Here is a 7,818-nt window from a genome sequence, read left to right as displayed (position 1 = left end):
ATTATTCATCCACAATACGAGGTTAGTTATTAACCCTTTATGACCTACCATAGAACCAAGTCCGCCAGAGCTTAGTTTATATTTTTACATGCTGTAGTGCCATTTTTGGGAGCATTTCAAGTTGCTATACATTAATACAACTGCTATAGCCCAAATTTTAATAATATTTATGCATTAAATCCATAGTAACCACATAAATTGCAAAAAAGTGCAATAAACTACAGAAAATCTTTTTTTTTTTACATATATTTCTAATTAGAGAAATTTAAGAGGTTTAGCCCTCAAAACTTTAAATACAAAAAAGTTCCAAAAAATTGTTTACAACCACAGGAAATTTATTTTGAGTGTCTTCATAGTTTTATTTTTGAGATTGTAAAATTATGATATTATTTTATGCCATGTTATACCCCTAATTAAAGATTGTGAATTATTATGTAGTTTTAGTTTGCATTATTCTCCTGAATTAGAAGAAGCTGATAACTATTGCATTAGTTAAACTGATTTGCATTACATTAAATTGCTGACTTGTTGTGAATGAATGATATTGTTTTATGATGCATTATATTGCTGAGTTATAAGAAATACTGTTCGCAGAAGGTTATTGTCTAATTTGTCTGAGTAGAAGAGAACAGAGTGTGCTGGAGTTTTCTGCCCCATTTCAGCAGGAGCAGATAAACAGGGAGCCAAGGTCGTAGCTTAGGCGCTGTGTGAGAGAGAGCATGTGAATGTTTAGGCTTTTTATGATAAGGTGGAGGCACCAGAGGTTATAAAAGTTTGAGCAATGCTCCACCATTTTGAGATTTTGAGGCTGTCTGCATCAGTGTCCATCTCCCACGTGTGTGATCATTAAATCATCGTTTGACTCAACCCGGCCGGACCAGTGTTGTTATTGTGGTTTTTTCTCTTGTCTCCATCCCCAATATTTTGAACCTTAACATTTTGGGGGCTCGTCCTGTGGTATTGGGGTGGAATTTAAAAGTTTGGACGGTCCGAGGTTGTCGAACGGACAGGCACGAGCCAGTGGTCTGATTTGAGTGGACAAAAGCCGGCTTATCTAAAGGTAAGGCACTACCTGTTGAATTATTTCCAAAATGTGCCAAATTGGATATGACTAAATTAAAGTCTACTCACTGAAATTACTGGTAGAGTGTCTGTTTTGATTTTGATGAGAATCACCGTGTGTTATGCAGTTAAAGTTGCTTAAGAGTATTTAATGAAGTTGAAGAAATATGAAACTGTTCCCAGAAGTAACAGAGAATGTTGGGTTTGAGTCCCTGGATATTGAGCTGAAGGCTCAGGTAGTTTGGTAGGGAAATTAGGACAGAAACTGTTCCCAGAAGTAACAGAGACTGGTTAATAGTTTTACAAATTAGGACAGAAACTGTTCCAGAAGTAACAGAGACTGTTTAATTGGTCGTAAAAAAGTTATCTTTCTTCGGTGAGACCCGTTATGGTAAAATTTCTCAAAATCGGTTAGGTGAAAATTATTATAGGACGGCAGCCCAGAAGTCTGCTAAGAAGCACATAGCCCGGGGGTTACGCCCCCTCCTGGCCGTGGACGCGCGGTCTTGACCTGTCGGCGAACAGGGGTAGTTCAGTTTTGGTTTAACTGTGGGGTACAGGGCATCCCGAAATAAGCTAGGAGTTACCGAGACTCCTCATCGTTTAAAACGGTGTCATGTGCTTGTTTGGACAAAGTTAAATTGAGTTAGGGATTTAGAAGTTAGGTCAGAAACTGTTCCCAGAAGTAACAGATACTGTTTAATTGATTACAAAAAAGTGAAGCTTTCTTCGGTTGGACCCGTTATGATAAATTTGTCGAAATTTGTTAGGTGCTGAATCTGTCAGGCCTGTCAGTAATTGTAAATATAAGACGTCTTTGTAATATAAAATAGAGTTTTGTCTGAGCTTTGTGTGACCCTGTGTGTGACGACAGCGCACTGCAGCGCTGCGAGCTATTTTTAGACGGTGTGTGAACATGCAAATGAGCTGTGACGCGCACAGAGGACTTTGCTTCCTGTTTAGCGTGTTTTTGAGTTTTATAATTTTGATTTGCAAACAATGATACATGCCTGTAAGTAAAACGCTGATTTTGCTGATTATGATACTACAAATAAGGTTTTGAATGACTAGGGTGTGAATGAGGTTGGGTTTTAAAGCTGAAACTCAGAGAGGAGTGTGTTGGGAGACTGGCATGTAGTCTGCAGTGCAAAGGTGGGCGTCTTGCCTGCTAGTCTATTTAACAGTGATGAAAATGATATTAAATAAATCTCTCAGTGTGTTGATACAGGTGGCTATGGGGCTGGACCAACTGCCCCCACAAGCACGGCGGCCGAAGCAAAATTATAGTAATGGACACAAAATCAGCAAGAATCAGCAGCTGTGGAAAAGACAGCAGCTAGCAGAGAATTAAAGGAGAAATTAAGAGAAGTTTTAACACATAAAATTGCGGCCAACAGACTTGTGGAGGTTGGGAAGGCGCCTGGAGCATCACAACAAAAAGGTGAAATAAAAACACACACAAGCAGAGAAATGTGAGAGAGAGGCACGTGCTAGAGAAATGCCTCGTTTGAGAAAAAACGTTAAATTAGCCCATGTACAAACGCACATACACGCAATGAAGAAACAGCTTACACCCATGAACACGTGAAGATTTTCCAGCAAGTTTAAAGCAGTGAAGCTTAACATACACCCGCCGTTACACAATAAAGTTTATCCACTACTAACAAATAAACCCTCTGGGTTGCAGGACAACAACTTAACTTCAAAAAAAAAAAAAAAATCACAACCAGTGATAACACGACAAATTTAGTGGTTAATAAAAGTCAAATTGTGACATGTTTTCTTCTGATTGATTAATACAAGTGATTACTGAATGAAAGAAAATTCCATTTTTGTGCTGTAAACATGATCTTAAGAATTTTAACATGTACCTGTGTTGTCCTGTCAGCTTGGTGAGTTATGAGAGGATTATATGGTGAAAAAAAAAAAAAAAAAAAAAAAGGGGGAGAGAAGGCTGACACAGGGCCTGGTCCCGTTGTTTTTCCCCTGTCTGAGTAACACAGCCAATACAACATGATTTTCCTGTTCGTTTGTTTTTGTTTTTGTTTTGTTTTGTTTTTTCTCTTTATGCTTGATTACAGGCTGCTTTGTCGGCCCGGAAAAGCCGAGGCTGACCCTGGACTCCTGCTCTCCCCTCTACCATCGTTGCTCTCTCCTTTACCATCTTCGATGTGACTCTGACCAAATGCTAAAGCAGCTGGACCCACAACAACTTGAAACTGTCAACAGTGCTGCAGGAAAACGATCTCAGGCAGCAGAGACGGAGAGAGTTAAATCCAAGGCCCGTTTCACTACACGGGGAGATTTCCGTCAGCGTCTTTTCTTTCTGAGAAGACTGAGAAAGGCCCGGCTCCCACCACCGATTCTGACCACCTTATATAAAGGAATTATTGAGAGCATCCTGAGCAGCTATATCACTGTCTGGTTCGGGAACAGCACCATGCCGGACAGACAAGCTCTACAGAGGGTTGTGCAATCAGCTGAGCGCACCATCCGCTCCGAGCTCCCTGACCTGCACTCAATCTACAGCAGGCGGTGCTGGACCAAGACCAGGAAGATCGTGAAAGACCTCAGCCATCCCAACAACAGACTGTTCTCTCTGTTGCTGTGTACGTGACAAATAAACATCTGGATTTGGAAAACGAGGCACTCGCAAAGCCACCAGCATTGTGCCTGATTGGACACACCCCTCTCACACACTCTTTACATTCTTGCCATATGGAAAAAGACAGCTTCAGCTGACAGAGCTGTGACGAGACGCCCATTAAGCCCAGATGAAAAGTGAGGCCGAGCAAAACCATGCTGACCTTAACCACTCTGCATTAAAACTGTGCAGGACAGTGACGGACCAACAATGACCATCGGGCAGCAAAAAGGGCGTGCCAGAGACAGGAGGAGTAACTGAGGTCAGGAGGCACCTCAGAATGGACAAAACACCAGGAGAAAATAAGCTGAAGGCACAGGTGTCGGGGCTCGGCCAGGAGCTGACCTCTGAGAAGAGCCGAACAGCAGAGCCGCAAAAGGCCGTGGAGCAAAGCAAGGAAAACATCAATGGACTTAAATCTGATTTCTACGGAAAAGACTCTGAGGTTTCTGCCCTCAATAGGACCTCGAGGCATCAGAGCAGAAACTGAGCATGGCCCAGGAGGAGCTAGTTGAAAATCGAACCCATCAGGCTTGGAGTCCAAGACACCGGACTTGAAATCAGGCCGGAGCATCCTGGAGCTAGATGAGCAGTGTGATTTGTCCGGTCTGCTATGGAGCGAACGTTAGGGGGATGGCTTCCTGTCGCCTCTGCCGTCCTCCGATCGCTCAGCGTCCTGGGCTGCCCAGCTCTGGACTGAACGCTCGGGCCGAGACACCCAAACAACCATGGACTCCATTCCCCTGGAATGGGACCACGACTACGACCTGAGCCGTGGGCTTGAAAGTGCAAGCAGGGATCCCAGAGAGCCTTGAGGCCTGTGTTAAACTAACAGAACAAAGATTGAGGTCTTCCACTGGGGAGGTGGAAGCTGCAGACTCTCCTATACACCTTCTGGATGTCAGCCGTTCCACCTGCAAACAAACGGACAGCAGTCGCACTTCTGCAAGCAACAAACGGACATCCAGACAATTGAGCTGCGTATCAAAACCCTGAAGGAAGACCGAAGCAAAAGGGTCAAGTTAAGGAGGAGCGAAATAAGGAGAAGATGCTGGACACTGGAGAAAAGGACTGCCTCAATTGGGGCCAGAACCAGTATGGACAGAACTCTGAGCAGCAGCACCAATGGATGCAAACAGACTGAAAAGGAGGAGGGCAGGACCCAGGGCACGCTTCAGGCCGTGGTTTACCCAGAACACTACAACAGGAAAGTGATGAACACAAACACCCACACAAACACACACATCTACATGCACCGACTCAGAGTGAAAAGAAACATACATATGAACATATGCACTCGTTGATTGAGGGAGAAATGACACACACACACACACAAATTAAAATGTTGATTCAATGAACTGAGAAGTGATCCACACACACACACGCTGATGCAATGAAGAATGCTTTACTAACAAATGCTGCACACAAACACCCAAATACGGAGTTGGTTACAACAGCAAGAACTGATTGATTATTTATTGCTTAAATGTATTTCATGCCACGCAGAGGGCATTTGTGTAGATTTAGAGGACATGGTCTGAAGCACTTTGATAATGAAAACAATGTCTGTGCGTGATGTCTGTTTATGGCTCAAAGCCTCCACTGAATTGTTTACTGTGCTTCACACAGTCTAACAAGGAGCAGTGGTACAGAGCGAAAATGATGAATGAATGGTGTGAGTTTTATTTCGAAGAGATTATGAAAAGGTTGTGTTGATTCAACTTAGTTGTTTACGTTTTTGCCAAGGTAAAGAGTTGGTGTGTAACTAGTGTCTACTATTGAGTCAAGTAAATCCAACATGTTTTGTTGGTGCAAAAAGGAGTTTTGGTTGATCTTTGGGTTTTGTTTGATACTAGGTTGATTCTATCAGTGAGGTTTGGATTGTTCTCTTTCTCTGAGAGAGAGAAAGATGGTTTGAACTTTGGACATGTTTGCAATGGGCCCCAGTATCTGTTATCATATGAGTGTTTAATTGGTTACGTCTGTGTTTGCTTTTGTTACAGTGCACTGAGATAAGAACATCTGAGAGGTGTGATCCACTGGTGGTGATATTTTGGTATTTTGTGAGTTCCTGATTTAACAAATCAGCTCTTTAATCCAGGCCTGAGAGATTGAACTTTAAAGCGCTATAAAATATTCTTATTAAAAACAGTCGCAAAGTATTTTTTCTCCATGATTATAATGGGCTTGGGAGAAAATTGACTTATATGGGACACTGATCCTGAAGCCTAAAAGGATTGCAGCGAGTCAATCCAGTCCAAAGAAGGAAAAACAAACAAGGAGCTGTTTCCTTTAAAATGATGACGTCATCTTGCTGGTGATGGAGCCTCGAATAGGTTGCGCGTGAGACTCCATTATCAGCAACTTTTGGTATGAATGTGTGTGGATGTATGCATATGACTGACGACTAAAAGTCATGGACTGACGACTAAAAGTTTAACTGACTTGATACTGAGACAAAGACGGTGCTGACTTTAGGATTATTGAATGTCCACAGACAATTCACCCAGCCTGTAAAAGAAGGGTGGATGTTTTGTTTTGCTTTGTTTTGTCTGCAAGAACAGAAGAATGACAGAGACTAAAGAGCTGTAGCTTCACAGCAGTGTGAACTGCAGACTGAACCCTTTGGTTGCTAATTTTGAGTCACTGATGTTTGCATTAAGGAAATTGTGTTTTAGTAGCTGTGTTTTAATTAAGGTATTACATTATATTGTTGGGAATATTAAATGCTAAAGTGAAGAAAAGGTTTGATCCCACTCATGACTGAGCATGTTATTATTAACCATAGTGGGTCACTATAGAGAGTCAATTAATTTTAGAAAAAAACAAACAAACAAAAAACCCTCCACCGAGGTCTATGAATAAGAGGGGAATGATAGACAGCCACACTCAAAATGGAGATATGTAATGATAAACACTGGTCCCCGTCTTTTGGGCGCTCTCTTGAAGTAGTCAACAATTTAAAAGTAAGATAAAATAACAGGGGCATGTGCTGAGGGGTGGTGCTGCACAAGAACAAGAGTAAAATAAAGAAAATATTGTTTTTAGAAGTGCAAATTAAAATGTACCATTACACTCAGAGGATCAATATGAAGCTTGATATTTGTTAATTTTGAATGAAGTACATGACTGGTGACTGTTCTGTCCTGAGCTTTTGTTTTTACAGCACCCGCTTGATCACACCAACAGTTTCTCGCCACCGAAGAGGGGTACTTGCAAAAATAAAGAACGGGGAGGAATATCATCAAAACTGGAAACAGGTAATCCCCAAAGGGGGTGATAATGCCATAACTTTCACTATGGTCAAATTCTCAAAATTTGACCCTCAAAAATTCTTCAAACATTTAGACACAAAGTGGAGATTTAGATACATATAATGTCGTAAACCACATAAGCATGAAGTATTTGATTCAATAACATAGTGAAATAACAAGCAGCAAAAGGTTGATCATGTTAATGGTGTTTATTCAAGGGTGCAGAGGAGATTATTATTATTAAAGACAACAAATGAAATAACGAAAAGTAGAAGTGGAAAAATTTGCGTTAACGGCAATAAAATCAAAAAAAAAAGAAGTACTAACTAAAACTGTACTGAATGTTCACAAAACTAACTAAAATTAACTAGATTTATAGCAAAATGTGTTTGGTTGCATTGATGTGTGCGTGCCCTGCTATAGTGAAATTAAGGTAGTACGTTAGTCGAGTCGTCTGTGTTGCTGCTCCGTTCACCCGCAGAATCTGGTCAGGAAAAGTCGGGAGACAGCGCCAGAATAGAATTGAGGATGATTTTAATATGACTGTTTTGTAGACATAACAAGAGTCTTGTAGTGGAGAGGGACGTAATGTCCTCCTGAGACCCAGAGAATAAGAAAAAAAACAGGGAGAAATTATTTTCGTTTTTTCTTTTTTCTTTTTTTCTTTTTTCTTTTAAATGAATCAAGTGTTATTAAAATAACAATCTCATAAGATGAAGATCAGGGACCAACCCAGAAGTCACTGACACTTCACCAACTGTAAACTATTGGTTTAGGAATAAGTGATGGCACTGAACTTTCTATTTCACAAAAGTCAATTTATTTAGGATATCTGAGTAAGTACTGATTTTATTTGGA

Source organism: Mchenga conophoros, linkage group LG23, assembly GCF_057382185.1.
Source record: "Mchenga conophoros isolate Kocher_MC1m ecotype Shallow Benthic linkage group LG23, M_conophoros_male_GT1.1, whole genome shotgun sequence".
In the NCBI taxonomy this organism is placed as follows: domain Eukaryota; kingdom Metazoa; phylum Chordata; class Actinopteri; order Cichliformes; family Cichlidae; genus Mchenga; species Mchenga conophoros.
The sequence above is the reverse complement of the archived record's forward strand: the minus strand, read 5'-3'. Positions refer to the sequence as shown.